At 50.2% G+C, this 19,626-nt stretch overlaps 1 protein-coding gene across 7 annotated transcripts in view; it reads left to right on the forward strand.

Annotated features, from left to right (window-relative positions):
- Nucleotides 1-19,626, forward strand: part of SSBP3 (single stranded DNA binding protein 3) — a 166,206-nt gene that overhangs the window by 49,547 nt on the left and 97,033 nt on the right. The gene's annotated exons all lie outside the window — the stretch shown is intronic.

Raw genomic sequence — 19,626 nt, forward strand, 5'->3', positions numbered from 1 at the left:
CTTGGCTGTAATTACCTGGAAATCTATGGGCTCAGTAATTGGAACATGTAGATGGTGTGTTCAGAAGTCCAAACCTTCCTAAACATGGTTCCCTATGCAGTGTTCTGTGTTAGCTCATGCCCAGGTTCACAGGGATTGGCAATTGGTGGCTCCCTGGGTGTCTTACTTTTCCGGATTTCTTCCCTCTGTAGAGATTGAGGGTTCCTGGAATTGGTGAGGGAATTTTGTATGGCTCACTTCCTTTCCTTGTCACAGTCATGGGCTCTCCGAAGAGACGTCTGTGGGTTAAAGGCCCAGTGGGTAGTTTGAAGAATCACTGCTTCTACTTCATAGCTGCAGAAGCAGAGGACCAGAGAGGCAGGAGTGTCTTTCTCCAGGGCTCTGGGATCCCAGGTGAGGACTTGCCCCACCGTACCATACCATTCAGTGGACTGTCCACTCCTGTGTGTGGCGGGTGCATGGGAAAGGTTGGGCTGGAATGTGGTTCTTGATGGGTGGGAGTGTGGGGAATTAGGAGGTGCATCTTCACTGCAGATGGCAAAGGGACATGCCTCCTTTTCAGACCAGAGTGTCCACGTACAGCAAGACACGCTGACTGCAGGCTTCAGCTTTCTGGGTTCAGAGGATGGGGTTGGGGGCAGTGGGATAGGAGACTTGCCCCTTGCTGGTCAGCTCTTCCTGGTGTTGTGACACATGAGTGTTCTTGGGATGGCACATGGTCTGCCACCTGCAGCCAAGGGACAGGGTCCAGCCCAGCTCTGGTCCCCTCTGCACCACAGTCTCCCATCTGTAAAACACAGGAATCAACCTCATCATCCTCAGCACCTCAGGTCCCCTGGCCCATGTCCATGTATAGAAGAAGCATCTTGGCCAAGTCTTTCTGCTCTGCTGAGCCTCAGACTGGCTTCTCAGTACAGAATGTGGCTTCTCAGTATAGAATGTGGCTTCAGAGTTTTGCCTAGTCGTTGTCTGTAGTTTTGTGTGATTTCATGCATTTCAGCGAGGGTGTGTTGAGCGCTACCTCCTTTGTCTTTGAACTGCAGCTTTGGGGAGACAGGGGTCCAGCCACACCCTGGGGGCAGCCTTGGGACCCTGCCTGTTTTTGTTGACTTTCATGGAACCTGAGAGAATGGTTGTAATTGGGTTGTTACTCTGCATGTAATTTACTTGGATACTCCAAACTCTAATTTTCCTATCGGGAGAGATCCTGACTTAGGGGTGAGTCTGAACATAGTGAGTGCAGAGGGCCTTTGCAAGTGAAAGCATCTCAGAACCAGCTAAAAGGAAAGGTCTTCAAGTTCAGAGCTGCTGGGGTTGGGCTAACTGTGTGTGGGTGTGGGTGTGGGTGGGTGGAGTGGTAATGTGAGGAGAGGCGGGTTGAGCTGAAGATTTCTTAGACCTTTAGGATGTAAAACAAGTAGGGGTGCTCAGTACTTTATGCCAAGCTGATTTTGAGGCCCATAAGATTCTCAGGGAGTCTGGGTATGCTGGGAAAACCAGCCAAATGCCTGTGATCTTGACACCTTTACATTTTGATTGGGACCCACTTCAAAAGTAGCCTTCATGCCAGAGATCTGTGGTTATTCGAACTGTTATTACTAGTGATTTCATGACTGGTGTATCTGCAGCCCCTGGCCATGAGATCCCTGTAGAGGTGATGTTAAGGATGGTCGCTAGGGTTAAGAAGATATCTGGTATTTCTTGATCATGTATGACTTAACATCAAAGCCCCCAGAAACTACTGAGTGGGAATAATAAACTTCTTGTTCTACTTTAAAAAAAGTAGAGGTGACCATCTTTCCCACTTTGGCTTAGATTTTGGCCCAGAGTTTTTCCTCTCAACAATAGGCCTGATTTTGATAGAAAGAATGGATCTTCCCTATTCCAATGAGCCGAGGCCTCATTAGATGCAAAATAGATAAAACAAACTGTGTTCATCTCCAAAGTTGGCCGAGGCCCTCAGAGAACTGCATTTCCCATTGCAGGGGTGTGGAGGGATCCTTAGTGGATTCTTTACAGGTGAAGAAACCCAGGGCTGCATGAGAGGGTTGACCGCCTGGGGGCACATTACCTGCAGGGCTGCCACCAAAACCCGGAGCTCCTGAGGGTCGGCTCATCCCCTCTCCCCTAAAGTTTCCCCTGCATTCTAGGGTTTGCCATTCAAGGAGTACCCCACAGAGCCTGCTTATGTGTTTTGGGGGTGGATGGATTTTCTGTTCTACTGTGGTGCCTCCTGGTTGAGTTTCATGGACCTTGTTGAGGTTCTTCGATTAGTCATCCTCTGTTTTAGAGTAGGAAAAATCAACAAAGAATTTACCACCATACAGCGATCTCAGAGCAGTTGCACTGTCCACACATTTCTGCTAACAATAATAATAATAATAATACAGTAGTGAGTACAGTGCTGATCATGGTAGAGGATCGAATGGTGAAAAAGATGAGTGAGATGCAGCTGCTTCCTGCTGCAGATCCTGGCGCAGGGAGACTCATCAGATGGTAGCCACCCACCCACATTTATGTTTGCCTTGTTGTGTTAACGTTGCCATAGTAAGACACGACATGGGTGACTTTATGCTCTGAAGAGTGGGAGGTGAGGGGAAAGGAGGAAGGGGTTTGGAGATGAGATGAAGCCTCATAGGAAGCTGGGGAGACCTGGTAGAACAGTTTTTGACAAAGGTTCCCTTGGTATGTTTTGTGGAAGTTTGACGTTTTTTCACGATGTCAGTTGAAGAAGCCACCTTACTTACCAGCCAAGAAACTTGGATCCATTTGGGTTTTCTGGAGAATGTCACTTCCTAGGGTAACAAGTTAATCCCTCGCTAGGGGAAGTAGGGCTTGAATCGGTTTCCTTCAGGCTTCCTAAGGTGTCCTGCTCTAGTTCTGAAGCTTTGCACTTTGATGAGCAGAGTCAGGTCTGTAGGCCTTTGGTCCTTTTATGTACCTTGAGCCCTGTCTAGCCCAAGGCCGTGTAGACTGAGGCTACTCGATGTGTTTTGTCTTTCCTAATAAGGAAGACTGTTGAATTGCTGAGTTCCTACTGCTTCTTGGCTCACTCAGGAGTTCCTTATAGAGAATAAACTTGATGTTCAGATGGATAGATAGGTGAATGGATGGATGGGTGGCTGGCTGGCTGGCTGGCTGGCTAGGTAGAGCGTGCTCTTTCAGGCTCGGTTGAGTCAGGAGACCTTCCAAAATGCCTTGTGTTGTTTGAGGACTTTTCTACAGCTGGGTGTACAGGCAGCAAACAGGTCCGGGATCCCGTGATGGTCAAGTGCCATCTCTGATCATTTCTGTAGACTGTCTGCTGGAGTCTCCTTCCTAGTACTGCCTTGGCCTATTGAGGAATCCTGTCTTATGTGAATATCCCCCATGCCAAAGGAGTATGGAATGATGAAGGAAGACTGTTTTTAAAGCTTAATTTATATTTAAATTATTACAGCATTACTCTTGAGATCTGTGAATTTCAGCATTTGTAGCTTCAACAATTCACAGGTGACACGAGTAATTTATAACCTCCCTGAGCATAACTTTGATTTTTGGCCTGAGAGTGGCTGATGGGCTTGTGAGTCGCTGTGCTGGCGGGAAAGCCTGGTGTTCTGTCCGGAGCCCGCAGCTCATGGGTTCTGGTTGCTTCATTCATAATCTGATTTCATCCTTATAGTAACCCTGGGAATTGGGCATAATTGCAGTGGCTTTACACCTGAGAAAACTGAAGAAATTATGTGTGCCATACATGGTCATTTTGAAAAGGAGAAAGAAGAAAAAGTCACCCCTTCTTTCCACCATCAGGACTAACTCTGTGCTGACTAATGGGGGGACTACTTCTTTTCAGGGTATTTTTCTCCTCTTTCACTTTCCATTTTTGCACAATCATGTTCCAGTCAGAAAATTCTCATTACGAACAGTCACATTTTAGAAGCTGTGTAGGCTCTGTTTCCAGTCTCTGAGTTGCTTTCGGTGTTGGTTGCGGTTTTCAGAGGGTCTCTGTGTAGGGCCGTCTCTGCACCCCTGGGCTGAGCTAACCTGGGAGCTGGAGTGTTTCTTTCAGCTCAGCGTCCTGGGCTCAAGCATTTGAGACCTAAGCAAGGCCCTTGCGTCTACAGTGGTAGTTGATCGGAGTGCTAATGAATCAATTAGAAAATTACTTGCTGCTGAGATCCTCAGCCAAAGGAGGGTTGTGCACAGTCTTAGAAAACCATCCGAAGGCCATACGCTTATAAATCTCTCTTGGCTGTGGCCCTCGTAAATCGCACCCCAGCCTTTCTTGGACCTGTTAATCACTTGAGAAAAACGGGAGCACTTCTGCTTTGCAGGACTGTTTGTGCTTGGCACGGTTTTCTAGCTTGTAGTTCTGTCCATTCTTCCACGGGCGAGAAAGAGAAGACTAAGAGTTTCTAGGAATAGCGTTTGTACTACGCTTAAAAAAAAAAAAACAAAACTGTTTTGGGGCCGTTCTTGTGTTCTTACCTGGAGTCCCCTATTTCAGCCCCATTGGGAGGTACTGTTGCTATAACATATATGCCCATTTTTAGGAATGGCAGAACCAGAGCTCGGAGAGGCTGAAGCCCCTGATCCCCCAGTCACATACTAGGGAAGGCAGTGGCTCAGCCTGTAAGCTGTCCCTCTGTCACAAAGCCTTTTCACATGGCCGCCCCCTGAGTCCTACATCTGAGTGGGTCTTAATCGTCCCAGGGTAGGAGTGGCAGCTGGGGCACAGCGAGGAGGGATGGAAATGGTGAAGGCCTTCTCAGTGACGTACCCTGGGTTGGGGTTTGGTGAAGTTTGATCTCGGGCAGAAGAGTTGGCGTGACAGCCAGCAGCTTCGGTGGAAGAGCCCCTGGGGGGATGAGATACTGGGGGGCGGGGCTCCAGACGGCAGCTGATTGTGTTCTGCGGTCCAGGGTGTTCTCCAGGTGTGTTTGAAGCTGACACGGAAATGGGTAGAGGAGAGAGAAGTTAAAGTGGGTGACGAATCCTCAGTGAACTGAGAGCCATCTCTTGAAAAGATAGCTGCAAAGTAATGCTGATGTGTTTTTCTGGCCCTTCCACACCTGGTTCCTCATGCACCTTCTTAGCCCTCATTTTATGAATACGATGAAGACCCCACTGGTCTTTACCTGGTTTCTCTGAGAGGAGCCGGTTTGCTTCTCCAGAAGCAGATCACTGCTCGGCTCCCCTTTGAACTTGGCTTCACTGGGAGGGAACCAGTGGGCATTCGGGCCTTGTATTCCTGGCTGGGCGGGCAGGACTGTTTGTTTATAATCTCTTCTTCTGTCCTTTCATCCCCAGGATGCTTTATGTGTCATGGCAGTTTTGATGCATCCACTGTTGGGTGCCTTGGATATCCAGCAGTTTTTCATTCATATCACAAACATCTGAGCGCCTGCCCTGAGCCAGGCACTGTTGTAAATGCCACGAGTACAGGGGGGAGCAGTGCAGACGATAACCCTGCCTGTCCTCATGGGGCTGACATTCTCGTGACGGATGGGGAATCCGCTGTTGACCTTAAGCTGATTTGGAAAATAGGACCATAATAATTCTGATCTCTCCTTTGTAGCGGCTCTTTTTAAAAATACCCACTGTTGGCTAAGCATCTTAGGTTTGCCGTCATGTCCCTTCCTCAGATGAGCTGTGTTAAGGTAGGTATGATCGCCCCGTTTTACAGACGAGGGCTCTAGAGCACATTGCAGGTGCTCAATAAATCTTTGTTGGCCAGCTCAGTGGCACACAGTTTGCAGGGAGTGGAGCTAGGTCTCTAGCCCAGCCCAGGTTCTCAACAAGATACCAGGCTGCCTCTCCAGTGCTGCACTTGTCCTTGAAGCTGGCTTTATTTGGTGGACTTGCTTTGAGTGTGAGTGTCAGAGCCCAAGAAGATTGTGGTACGAGGGCTTGGTGTGGTCTCTGACCAACTGTAATAGATCAGTATTATCCATCATCGCTGCCACTGCTGGAGGCTGCTTTGTTTCTGGTGGTTTTCTGGAAGTGGAGGTGAGATTTAGAGGCCACTTGCTTCCCCAGTGACTGCCGTCAGTCTCCCGGCCTCCCACCATCTGAGCTGTGAGTGAGTAGGGGAGTAAGGCTGGGATGTGCCCACCCTGATGCCCCAGGACCCCAGGTAACTCTGCCCCTTAAGCTGCTGCGGGTGAAGCAGCATGGGGAACCTCAAGCGGCATCCATCCACTGGCCAGCTTGTTGACCATCTGATGTTGACTCGGCCCCCTCAAGTTCCAGGTAGTGAAAACCTAAAACAAATAAAGTGCAGCCTCTGGATGGAAGTGGGTTGGCTTTCTCTTTGCAGAAGCTCAAAGTGCAACAGCTGTGTGGGTAGACTGCTCTCCGGGTGTTAACCTGCTTGGCAGGCTGTTGGAGTAAAAAGTTCCAGCAGGCATCAAGCGAGTGGGGGAGGGAGTGAGAAGTGTGTGGCTGGCCGTGGAGGGCAGGGGGACGGGCTGCTTTCTTTGCCTCTTGTCTTTGCCCTTGGCCTTCAGGCTCTGTTCTGAACTTTCTCCTTCTCTCCCCCTTTCTGCTGACTCTCCTTATTTCCACCCACTTTCCACTCCCTCCTCACCTCTTCTCTGTATTTTGTAACATCTTGTGCAGTGTCTCACACTGTCCTTGGCTGTTAGTTGGTAGGGAACGGGGCAGAACCCACCACCCAGTAAAGGTCACCTGTGTCGCTGTGACACAGACAGGGAATGGGGACTCTAACGTGTCCCACACGGTATTGGTGGGAGGTTAAGGGTGGCTGCACAAATGTCAAGGTGGGTCACAGAACCCTGAGTTGGAAGCAGTGCAGAGAAGGAGGAGAGGGGTGGGGCAGGGTGTAGGTGGAGGTTGGCGAGTTGGAAATAATTCAGGCTGTGTCCGTTTCCTAGGCTGCAGTAATAGGCTGTCACAAATGGGGTGGCTTTAAACAACAAATGTATCCCCTCGCAGGTCTGGAGGCTAGAAGTCAGGAATTAAGGTGTCGGCAGGGCCATGTTGCCTCTCAAGTCCCTGGAGGGGCGCCTGTTCCATACCTTTCTCTTATTTTTGGTGTTGCTGGCACTCCTCAGCGTTGCTTGGCTCTTGTCTCTCCAGTCTCTGCCTCTGTCATCCCATGGCCTCCCCGTGTGTCTGTGTGCCTAAATTTCCCTTATTTTATAAGGATCCCCCTCATTGGATTAGGGTCCATCCTAACCCAGGATGATCTTGTCCTAACTTGACTACACGTACAAAGGATTTACAGACTTGACAGAGTGGCCGCTGGTTTGACTTACAGTTTTTTTTTGACTTTACGACGGTGGGAAAGTACTATGAAATAAGTGAAAACCTGTACTTAGATGTTGAATTTTGAACTTTTCCCCCGGACTAGTGACATGAGGTAGATCTTCTCTTGTGATGCTGGGTTAGCGGCAGTGGCTGCAGCCCGCAGCCAGCCTGACAGTCACAAGGGTGAGCAAGGTACACAGACCACCATTGTGTTTTTCACTTTCAGTAGTGTTGAATATATTACATGAATTAGCTTTTCAACCCTTCATTATAAAATAGGCTTTGTGTGCAATGATTTTGCCCAGCTGTGGGCTGATGTAGGTGTTCTGAGCACGTTTAAGATAGACGGGGAGGTTACGCTCTGATGTTCATGAGGTTTGATGTACTAAGTGTATTTTCTTAATATGATCTTTAATTATATTTTCATAACCCCATCGTAAGTCAGGGAAGATCTGTACTTCCAAATAGGGTCACGTTTATAGATAGAGACTGGGGGTGATGATTTGTACAGATTCTTCATATGGACACAATTTAACCCACAATACAGGGTGACAAAGCCAGCCCCGAATCCAGAGGGCGTGTCCAAATTCCTATTGTAAAGGGCCGTAAAGATCCTAATCAACTGGGTAATTTCAGCCAGTCTAGTAAACTGTGTAAGGAATCCGCTCTCTGCCAGGTTCCGGTCTTGGCTCTGCACAGAGGTGAGTTGCCTCCTGGCTTTTATGGTGAGAAGCTACTTCTGTGGAAACCAAGGTTTTAAAAAGAAAGCTTAAAGGAAACATTCACGCAGGTGCTTCGGGGATGACCTTAGAAGCACCGACAAGCTTTTCCTTCCTGCCCTAATAACTTTGAGGCCAACTTGATCAAGCCAGGACTTACTCTCCCTGTCCTCTGGCAGAAGGAGATGGGGCCAGGTGGCTGGGAACCTCTGGATCTGGAGGCTGTGTTGGTGCTTCTTCCCCGTCAGGGTGGGTGGGACTTACAAGGTCTTTGAAGTGTGCTTTTGGCGTTGTCTGTGCAGGCAGCCTTGGGAGCTAGGAACAGTTTCATTGAAAGGGCAAATCCTGGGTGGGGTCAGTAAGGAAGTTTTTTACTGGGGCTCCTGTGTTTCTGCTGTGGATGCACATGGATCAGCATCTGATGGCTTGGCCCAGCACCCTGTCTTCCCTCACAGAAGTTTCCCAATCAAGAAGAAGGATCTGACCCTGAGTCTGAGCATTCTTCCCATGACTTGACAGTCTCCCTGGTCTGAGAAGCATTTCCACACAGGGGACAGAAGTGGAGCAGAAAGCATTTGTAGCTATTGTGTTGGTAAAAACCAATGTAGTATAATTAGGAAGTCTGGATCACACGTATCCCTAAGATGCAGGGACTGAAAACCACATGCTCGAAGGAAATTACAGACATTCGCATTTCAGAGAGCTGTCTGCCACTGAGGGCTTCAGTGCTGGGGCACTTCTGTTCTCCATCTCTCTCTTCCTTGTCCTGCCCCCCCCAAAAAAGAGACAAAAATTAATTAGGCATTGCCCTCAATTCTTTCCCTGATGACTTAGACAGTAAAGAATATGTCTGCAGTGCGGGAGACCTGGGTTTGATCCCTGGGTTAGGAAGATCCCCTGGAGAAGGGAATGGCAACCCACTCTAGTATTGTTGTCTGGAGAATTCCATGGATAGAGGAGTCTGATGGGCTACAGTCCATGGGGTCGCAAAGAGCTGGACATGACTGAGTGACTAACTTTCACTCTTTCCCAATTTGGGGGGCTCTTTCCACGACCTTCACTGCTCAGAACATGTGAGGTCAACTGGGTCTGCCATTCTTTCTGTCCATCATCACAGGAGGCAGAGCTCTTTCTGCATCCCACCTCAGAGGACCCAAGGAACTGTCTGAAGTGTGCTTTGGTTTCCTCAGAATGATACCTTCCCTGAGGTGGAAGGCTTTCCATTCCCAGAGGGGCCCTCCAGGAATCTGCTCTGGGCAACAGCATAAGTATTCATGATATTACGCCAAGTTGATTGTGTGCTTTACCTAGGTAGCTTTGTAAGTAGATTAGTTCCAGGTCTTATTTCCCAAAAACTCCATGGATGTGTTCATTGTGAAGGGAATTAGACAGTAAACATAAAACTCTGGCACTTCTCTTCTGCAAAGATTAAAGTTAATGCCCTGACTTACGTCTTCTTATTGTGGCTTATTTCCTAAACATGTCCCTGCCCCCAGGAGGTCAAGTCCAGGAGGGTAATATCTGTTCACTTGGCTGACTCAGCCCGTCACCTGACCAAAGATACCTACTCCTGAGGTTCTAGATGGTCCATCTTGAGATCTTCAAGCCTGTGTGGCCTGTAGCTTCCCTTCCAGGAGGCTTGTTCGCACATCTGCCTGCCTGTGGTTCTCTGACTCTTTCCTCTAGTTGGGAGCTCTTGTAACTGCTTTCACCAAGAACTACTTTCTTTCCTTTGGGGAGAGGGAAATGGGGTGTAATCCTTACTCCAAATGCTAGAGTCTAGGATGGCACTGCCAGGGGAACCGGGTGTGTGTGGAGCAGACAAGTGTGTGTAGAGCTATGGTTTTTAACCTTTATGGGCCTGTAGAGCCCCGTGAGGCTGATAAAATCAGGTGCCCTCGCCAGCCCTGCACATTCACACGTACAGACAGCTGTGCGTGATAAGCCCAGGGGTTTGCAGACCCTTTGAAGCCCATCCCTGCGGCTCTTCAGAGGCAGGCATGTGCCCCGCCCTTCCCTCTACTGCCACACGCTGCTGTAGCCCTGCCACATCCATTTTCCCTTCTGTAGGACAGCCGCAGCGGTAGTGACCTGACACTCAGGCTGTTGTGACCAGGACCGTGGTGGTTCTAGTTGCCCACGTACGGTTGTTTCCGGAGTCCTCACCCTGACCTAGTGAGGGAGGTCCTGCCAGCCCCACTTCAGAGGTGAGAAAACTGAGGCTCAGAGAAGTGAAGCTCGTGCCCAGGGCCATAGAGTGAGGGTCAGCGTCGGAACCCAGGCTCTGTGACTTTAGAACAAGTGCCAAGTGGCTGATTTGCATCCAGGTACGTAGTAGTAGGTGCTCAATAAATGGTAGTAAGAGTGTTAAAAATGACCGAGGGTAAGGGCACAGGGCATGGCCAACCTGTTGGTTGTGGGGGATTCCCCTCCCTCACAGCCCCCATGTGTCCTGAGTATCCTCTCGGTGCAGGATCCCGGGCTCCGGGGTTTACGGGTGGGCGGGTGGCGGAGGCGAGCGCAGATCCGCCAATCCTGGGAAACGTGTAAAATCCTGTTCCTGAAAACCGGCCGGGTTCTCCGAGTGTCCCGGCTGGCATGTTTTGCTAGTCACGAAACATGATCCATACGCTGTATTTTAGGACTCTCCATCTGTCGGCATTGTGGCGGGGGGGTGTGGGGGGTTCACTTGAGAGAGCTCAAAGCCTGCCACTCAGCTGGGGTCGAGGGTTGGTGGGGAGAGATGGGCAGGAACGATCTGTGACAGCAAGTAGATCTGCTCCTCCACAGAGGGTGCTGTCTATTGGGTTAGGGGGCCAGGAGCCCAAGAAATGGGGTAGATGCTGATGTGTTATTGGTCAGCAGCATCACAGATCCCTTTTTTCATCACATCACTCCTTTTTCGGACGATCTCCACCTGTTACTTAAGTAGACTGGGGTACAGGGAGGTTAAGTCTCTTGTCCAAGCGTTTAAAGCTGCTAAGAGGCTAAGCTGAGATTTGAACTTAAGGCTTTAGGCTCTGTCTGATGCTCTATCTGACCTGAGCCTGTCTTCCTGTGTCCTGGGCTCTCCCGCTGGAGATGGTGCGGGGCGGGTGGGAGATGCTGCCTGAGAGTGGGAGGCGGTGAAAGGAGGGAGGGGGTGAGCCTTGCTCTCAGACCCACTTTGCAGGGCACGCCCCAGGCTGTGCCCGGTGCCCCCACCGCTCTGGTCTGCTGGTGGGGGAGGAAGACCGCTAAGAGAGCTATTGATCCACCCTCTCCTCTCAGCGAGGGCCACGGCACATTCAAGCTCTCTTTTTAAAAATGCATTAACCTGACCGTAAGCAGGCCCCAGTTTAAAAATAAATAAAAATCAGACAAGAAGCAAAACAAGTGGGAGTGAAGGCAGGGCTGGGGCAAATCCTTAGAAAAACAAAAAGACTGTTGGAGGGGGGTCCTTTTCCCCATTGGTGCCGGGTCCAGACCAGGATGCCATGCCTGTTTGGAACTCCGTCCACATTGTCTCTGCCGTGCGCTGGGCCATCTGCATCTCTCCTGGGGCAGTCTGTGCAGAGGAAAGTTACCCAAATCCAGAGGTTCCCCTTGCGGGGGTTTCCCCAGGAAACCCCTTGTGGGAGGGGCAGAGGTGGGCTAGAGCATGGTAGCAGTCTGCCTTGCCAGCCCCGACTTGGGCAGTCTGGTTTCTGCTTTTGCCCTTGGGCCACACCGGCTTTCCTTTGGTTTCTCAGAAGTGCCTCTGCATGTGCTGTTCCCTCTGCCTGCTGCATGGAAGGGGCGTCCATCCTTCCGTAACACCTGCCCTCATCTTTCAGATCTCAACCTAAAGGGTTCTTCCTGACCCTGGTGGGTCAGGGCTCCTGTGATATACCCCTGAGTCTCCCAGTACTTCTCCCTGTAGCTCTTACCCACAAGCATCATAAAAGATTAACTCTCATTTTACAGCATTTAGTAATGAAGCTTGGGGAAAGCAGGGACTGGTCTATCCTGTTTGCTAAATATTCACTGCCCAGCTTGGCCCCGTGAAGGGATAGTAAATCCTCATGGGTTGGGTGGATGGTGGATCAGGGTCTATTCCGTTTGGCCCGTCGATACGGTTTGGGTGAGAGTGTGGGGGATAACTGTTGTAATCAGAATTCATTGTGATTTTCTAATGTTCCTCGAGGTGTGGGCCCACTTTGAGGTCAGGATATGGTTTCAGAGAGGGGCCCCCAACCCTCCACAGGATGGAGACTTCTGCTGATAGAGCAGTAGGTTAGGGTACGGCGTCCCAGAGCTGGTGCCCCTCAAAAGTTGCCCGTTGGTGAGTGGAAAGACATGGAGCCAGAGAACAGAAGGCACCTGGCCAGGATCACACAGCAGAGCCTGTGAAGGCTTTTACTTGGGCCCCAGTTTAATTGTTAAACGGTGATTAATCAAGCGCCAGGTACCTACTGGGCAGGCATCCTTTTGCTGCCCCGTGTGGTGGTGCCAGTTCGTGGAGGAGGAAATGGAGGCTCAGTGAACTTCGGTACCTGCTGTAGAACACGGCAGAGGAGGCGCGGGAACTCAGAAATCTCTCATTCCATAGCCCAGTGTGCCTCCGAGCGAGGGGGTGTTGGTGACAGCCTTGGGTCTTGGACTGGCCCTGATGGGGATCCCCTGCCTCCTCCTAGCCACGGGAGTTGTTGCCACTTGTAGGAGCCTCTGTTGCTTCCAGCCATCCAGGCTTGGGGGACCCATGGCTCCCAGAGAACCCCCTCTGTCCCCCACCCGGCTCACCTCCTTTTTCTGTGTCCTCTTCTCTCTCCTTCCCAATCGCTATTTTCCTGGGGATCCTGGGAAGGTTCTGAGGGTGATGAAGCAGAATTTGCTCCATTCTGGGAGTAACTTTCCATCATCTGTGGCTAAAAATAAAGCGTGTCCTTGCTCCTCACTGCCTGTAGTCTTTCTTTTTGGGGTTTCGGTGGGAGCCCCCTTTCCACTTGGCCCCTCTCCCCATTGACTCTCAGCAGGTGTGGGGATTCCCACAACTGGGGGACATGGGTGGGCTGGATGCCACTCATCTCCCCCTGAGAGCACACCCCCCCTGGGGCCTTTCCAAGGAAGTGCTCTGCTTCTCTGTGGCAGCAGACAGCCATGTGGTTGGCCAGCCGCTCTGGCAAGTGGGCCACCCAGGGAGGCTGACTCCCTTTGCAAATATTACCGTAGCCGAAGAGACAAGCCACCTTTAGAGGACTTTCTTTATGCAGCCTGCTTCTTTTTGATATCTGGAATGCACAGCAGCAAGAGAGATAAATTAATTTGTTCAATTAATTTTGTAAATATTGACCTAGTGGAAGTTTTATGCCAGTCACATGTCAGGGAGCTGAGGGCTTCCCAACAAGCAACATGACACAGTCCTTTACTTGAAGGCACTTACCTTCAGAGTAGGGGGAAGAAAGATGTGAACTTTCAGACAGAACTAGAGCAGGGGGGCCACAGAGTCCTGCTCCCCACACCACCCTTCCTTCTAGAATTCACTGACAGTGTCTGTCCAAGCGTGGGGAGCTAAGAGCTGAACCCTACACTGTGCCTTTCCCTTTAAGGCACTTGCAATTCTCCTCTCTCCGGTAAGTATATACATATATGTATAGTGCTTGCTGTGCGCTTGGGCTGGGCATCCTGCTAGAGCTTCACTTGTTTTTATTTCCTGGAACTCAGTGTACCTCTGTAACTGCTGTTCTTGTCCTTATTCTTCAGTTGGTGAAACTAAGGCCCAGAAAGGTTAATTAACTTGCCTAGGATCCCACAGCTAAATGTTGCAGAGCCTGGATTCAAATGTAAGCAGATGAATTGTAGAGCTCACTCTCTTAACCGCTAACTGTATAGACCTGTCCACACTGAGAATATGGATCTGTTAAGCATCCACTATCTGCCCAGCATGAATTACCCTAAAGAGATGCTTTCTCTTTAAAAATCTTCACCATGTTTTCCATTTGGTCTTTAATACTCCTAGTAACCCTGTGGGATTGAAAAAGCCCACTGTCACCCCAATCTTCATTTTCCCCGCCCCCGCCCACCTCCTCGCTTTAATGCAAGGTCTCTGTGGAGGGCACTGAACTGCAGAGGCTGGAATCCATGTTGTCTTAATCCAGAGCCTCTTGGGGAGAAAGGGATCCTGAAAGCACTCTGCAAACTGTAAAGTGCCCCTGAATCGAAGGGCGCAGGAGAAAAAGGGCCCGCGTAGAGCACCAACTTGTAGCCCTGAGCTCGTGCATCATGCCTGAGGATTTCTTGCATGGGTGTCACAGTCTGGTTTCAGGTACCTGTGAAAAATTATGGTAATTAAAATGTAATTTGGAATCCCCTGTTGGTTCTCAGCAGCTGGCCCAGATGCAGGAGGCTGGGGCTGTCCACGCTGGAACAGGCTGAAGCTTGTTAGGGGTGTCGCTTCGTTCTGCCCTTTGTGTTGCTGGGTAGAAGGGTGGGGGCACAAGATACAGGAGCTATTTTTACATCATTCACGTCATGTTCAGCATTACTGGATGTTTGTGGTTGGGTCCCTGTTTAGCCTCAGCTGGGAAGAGAGAACTCCCTTGGCTGCCTGAGTCTGTATGGAAACTCAAGCTCATGCCTCTTGGGTGTATATATGTGTGTGTGTATGTGTGTGTGTGTGTCTAAAGGCGGGGGGATCCAGTGGATGTGCTGTCTCCCAGGGTTGTTTAGATTTGTTTTTTTAAGGCTTAGGTTTTCTAGGACTCCTCAGGTTCCTTCCTGGGGTGGAGGGGGCAGCGTAGGTGAGAGGCCGTGGATTCATCCATCCCCTTATTAATTCAACAGATGATTTTCCAGTTTGAGATATATGCTAGGTCTGTTTCAGGTACTTGCAAAGTGAAGTCGAATAAAGTATTATCCCTCAAGGGTTTTATAGTCTAGTTGGGGAAACGGAAAATAAACGTTTGCTTTAGCATATGCAAGCCAGACTTCTGTGCCAGGCTCTGTTGGAGGTATTGGGGATCCAGTACTGTCGTAGTAAGGGGCTTAGGAACATAGTAAGGGGCTGTGGGAACACAGAAGAGGGGCGCCTGGATCAAGCGCGTGGCCAGGCGAGGCTTCCTGGAGGAGGTAGTGAGTTGCAGGAGTGGACCTAGTGAAATGGGGGATAAGAGGTTTCAAGTATGTACTTTGGGTTTATTTGCTGTTGAGCTTCTTTTTTCTTTTTTAAAAGATTTAATTAATTATTTTTTATTAATTATTTTTTAACTGTGCTGCATCTCTGCTGCTGCATACAGGCTTTCTCTAGTTGCAGTAAACAGGGGCTACTCTTTGTTGCAGTGGGTGAGCTTCTCATTGCAGTAGCTTCTCTTGTTTCGAAGCACAGCCTCCAGGCATGGGAGCTTCAGTAATTGTGGCTCTTGCGCCCTAGAGCACGGGCTCAGTAGTTGTGGCACACGGGCTTAGTTGCTCCACAGCATGTGGGATCTTCCCTGACCAGGGATCAAACCTATGTCCCCTGCATTGCCAGGTGAACTCTTAACCACTGGACCACCAGGGACACCCCTGCTGTTGAGCTTTATTTGTACAGTCATCCCTGTGTATCTGCGAGGATAGGTTGCAGGACTCCCCTGTGGATACCAACATCCACAAATGCTCAAGTTCCTTATATAAAAGAGCCTAGTGCAGTTGGCCTTTCCTTATCCGCAGATTCAGCCAACCTGCGTACTGCAAGGATGAGGATCCTGTGGCTCTGGAGGGCCAAGTATATACATATGTGACATTATTGGTGGTGATAGACATTATACCTTACTCAGTGGAGGCCCTGGGATTTTGTTTTTATACCCAAATGCTCACTGTTTTTGAAAAGTTTGATAAAAAACACTGTATGTCAGCTAAGCCTTTGTTGCTTCAGAGGTTGGAGACTGCTGGCCAGTCTCAGCCACGCAGAGCCTGCCCTTGAAACCTCTGCCTCCTCTGGCCTCTTGGCACTTCCTGCCCTCTTCCTCTTAAGGCAGGCCAGAGTGAGGTATTGCACAGCAGGGGTCAAGGCACCCAGGTCCCCAAACCCGGGGTCGTGGCCTGGCTGATGCACAGGGCCTTGAGTGTGTGTGCCAGGGATGGGCATGGGGTCCTACCTGCAAATCCTGCTGATGGGTGTGTGGCCCTGGGGGAGGAGGGTGGTTGGCAGAGCTGCTGTTCAGACCAGCTGTGGGGTCTGTTGCGAAGTGGAAGTACAGAGAAGCAGAGTGCTCACCTGAGGCTGCTTCAGAGCAGGGCTCACACCTGGCGTTTGGCAGAATACGTCCTGATTCAGTGTGCTTTCCTCTTTTCATTCATCCAGCATAGGTTCATCCCGCCTTGCATCTCTCCTCTGCCACGCCCAGGGTGGGGTGTTGAGGAAGCCAGTGAATTGGGTATAGCCCTGCCCCTAGGGTAGCTCCCAGTTCTGGGTGGTCCTCGCCCAGGTGGCCACAGGCCTAACCTGACATGTACCTTCTGGGACCTTCTGCAAATAGCCGTTATGTCTGGAGCATCCCCACCATCCTTGTGAGCCACATGCTGACACTGCAGCACGCCAGGCCCTGTCCTTGGCGCGGGATTATTTGCAGTTAGTATTCCAAATGTCAAGTTCCCCTTGACTTGAGCTGAGCAGACGAAACAAAATGGCAGGCAGATTAGAAGGGACTTGAGAAGCCTTTCAGGATTTGAAAACCTTTCTTTGTTGATTTTGAAAAGCTGCTGCACCCGGCTGCTCTTTAGAGGCAGGGGCATCTGTTAGGTGCCCACTGGCTTCCTGGGCCTGGGAGCGCCTAGCCAGTGCTTCAGGTACTTGGGAGCTTGGGGAGTCCACTGAGCTTGCTCAGGAATTGAATCCAGTCCCTTCTCCTGGGGCCGCTAGTGGTAAAGAACCTGCCTGCCAATGCAGGAGACATGGGTTTGATCTCTGGGTCGGGAGGATCCCCTAAAGGAGGGCATGGCAAACCACTCCAGTATTCTTGCCTGGAGAGTCCCCATGAACAGAGGAGCCTGGCGGGGGACAGTCCATGGGATTGCAAAGAGTTGAACACAACTGAAACGACTTAGCACGCACGCACCCTTCTCCTTGGAGCAGAGGGAAGGTGTGTGGGGGCCAAGGAGCTGAAGTCTCTGGGGTTTCAGGAGGGGTTTGAGTGGGTCACCCAAGGTAGGGGAAGGCCATGTCAATCAGTATCTGTTTAATCTCGACTCATGTTTGCCTTGCCTGCTGCTAAGACTGGTAGGTAAAAGGAAGGTAAATGGCCTACCATATTATAGTCCCTCTGATTGAATGGTGAGAGGTTTAAAAAGCTAGTCCTCACAGAGGTGTGGAAGTACCTGGCTAGAACCAGGAGTGTCATTGCCTTCTTTCTACCGCATGTGGTAGCTGAAGCTCAGAGAGGTTAAGTGGTCTGTGCAGAGCCACACAGGAAGTGGTAAAGCTGGAATTTGAGCAGTTTCTGTGGCTCCAGTGTCCGTGCTTGTCCCATGACTTCACACTGGCTGCTGCTTGGGGTCCTCCCTTCTGGTGAGACTCATTTTGCCTAACCCTTCCCCCAACTGCTTCCTTTTCCTGCCTTCATTCTCCAGGAATCCCTCTGTGGGTGCTGCCTCATCCAGCCTGGGAGAAGGAGTAAGAGCTGAGAGTCTGAGACAGAACCCAGCCCCCATTTGCTTCTCTGCCACTTTCCAGGGGACAGAGTGCGTGTCTCACTGGATCTTACATGCAGACTTGTTTTCTGGAGCAGGCAGAGGTGGGACTAATGCCTCGCTGGGCCGCTCAGGGTCCCAGTTTGTGAGTTGTTGTGTCTCGGATCAGGGGAAATAGACTTTTAAATGGCATGAAGCTCTGCAGTCTGCATGGGCAAAAACTTGGGTGGGCAAGTTTTAAGGCTGGCCTTGAACCCCAATTTTTTTGAACCTCCATTTTAAATTGGCCTCTGTCTCCTGCAGCCCCTGCGGGATGATTGCGGGATGATTGCATAAAGGTTCTTGTGTGGCTCACAGTCACCTGGCCCCAGAGTCTGAAAGGTGGTTTTTGCCTTTTGTCTCCTTTCTCTTTGCACACTTATGGGCAAGTGCCTTTTATTCCCAGGGAACGTTGCTTTCTCAGTCCCCATCCTGGAAATATTGCTGGAATGTAATAAATCTGATTGTGTTTATGTTGAAGAAATGAAACACATTACTGTGTGGGGAGGAATGCAGGAGAGGCCTTGTGAGGGGGCTGTGTTTATGACAACAGTTTGCACATGTGGCTTTATTTTTGAAATCATGATCTCCTCCCCGCCCACTTCCTTGATGGAGCTCTGGTAATAAATGCTGTCTCTTGCATCCGGGTGTTAGACAAACAGAGGGCAGAACTGGCCAAAGCCCTCTCAGCTGTGGCCAGCACATTCTTAGTTCTGAGAGCCTGGCTTCTCTGGACTCTGCCATTTCTCACCATTTCTCAGGGTTTGTAGCTCTTCTGGGGACAGCGCCTCTGTGCTGGTTGAGTCAGAACTGATTAGTGAATCCTCCTGCTCCCATTCAGGTTGGAAACAACAGGATGAAATTTAATAGGCATCAATGTAAAGTCCCATATGTGGGTTCAAAAAAAAAAAAAAAGCCCCAACTTCACAGGCACAGGATGAGGAAGCTTTGTTTGAAACAGTGAGCAAGAAACTGACCCTCAAATGTACTCGACAGTTGGTTCTGTGTGCCAGTGGTTGGCCATCAGTGAAAGAAAGTGACGCAGGCTTGCTGAACGAGGAGTGTGTCCATAAGGAGAGAGGGATGATGTTGTTCTTGTTAATAATTCATAATAACAGCTAGGTGCTTTACATGCATTATCATTCTATCTTTAAGTTCATCCTTTGAGGTAAGTCAGAGGATCTTCTTTTTTTTTTCGAAGAGGAAACCCAGGCGTGAGAGGTTAAGTTACTTGCCCAGCATTTTCACTGCAAGAGGATGGCAGAACCAACTGGAACCCAGAGCACGTGCTATTTGGAGTGAAGCGAGGGTCAGTAGAGGTTGGAGGTTTTCAGTGAAGGAACGTTGAAGGAAATGATGGCATTTATCTTGAAAGCAGTTTTAATAATGTCTGACTTTTATATGATCCTCGCTGTGTGGCAGGCATCATTCTAAGCTGTCATATATACACACACACACACACACACACATATATATACGTATACATATGTATCTCAACGTCATTATTATCTCTGCTTGAAACTGAGGCACGAGAAGTTGAGTGAGTTGCCCAAGATGATTCAGCTTCTCAGTGGCTGCGAATCACACCCCAGTAGCATGGCTTAGTGTTCTTACTTTTAGCCCATTGCAGCCTTGGGGAGATGGGTGGGGATAGTGGTAGGGGGGAGAGCTAACTGTGCTCTTTGGGGCAGCCTGTCTGCAGGACGCTGGCTGCTGTGTTTGGATCCAGGGCAGAACCCGGGCCTGCGAGTGGGTGTGTGCATGGGAGAGGGTCAGCTCTCCTAAATCTGGACACCAGGTGCCTGTGGAGGAGCCCTTTAAGGGGAGGCAGAGAGCTCCCTGCTGCTGGGTGACAGCTCACCCGCCAGGACTGCCTGCAGAGGCGAGGATGCAGGAGACCACCTGTGTGGGGTATGAGAGGACCCCGCCCCCACGAACCACCCGTGTAGCTGGCCGGCTCCCAGCTTTTTGTTGAGGACAAGCCCAGCTTTCC

Source organism: Bos indicus, chromosome 3, assembly GCF_029378745.1.
Source record: "Bos indicus isolate NIAB-ARS_2022 breed Sahiwal x Tharparkar chromosome 3, NIAB-ARS_B.indTharparkar_mat_pri_1.0, whole genome shotgun sequence".
In the NCBI taxonomy this organism is placed as follows: Eukaryota; Metazoa; Chordata; class Mammalia; order Artiodactyla; family Bovidae; genus Bos; species Bos indicus.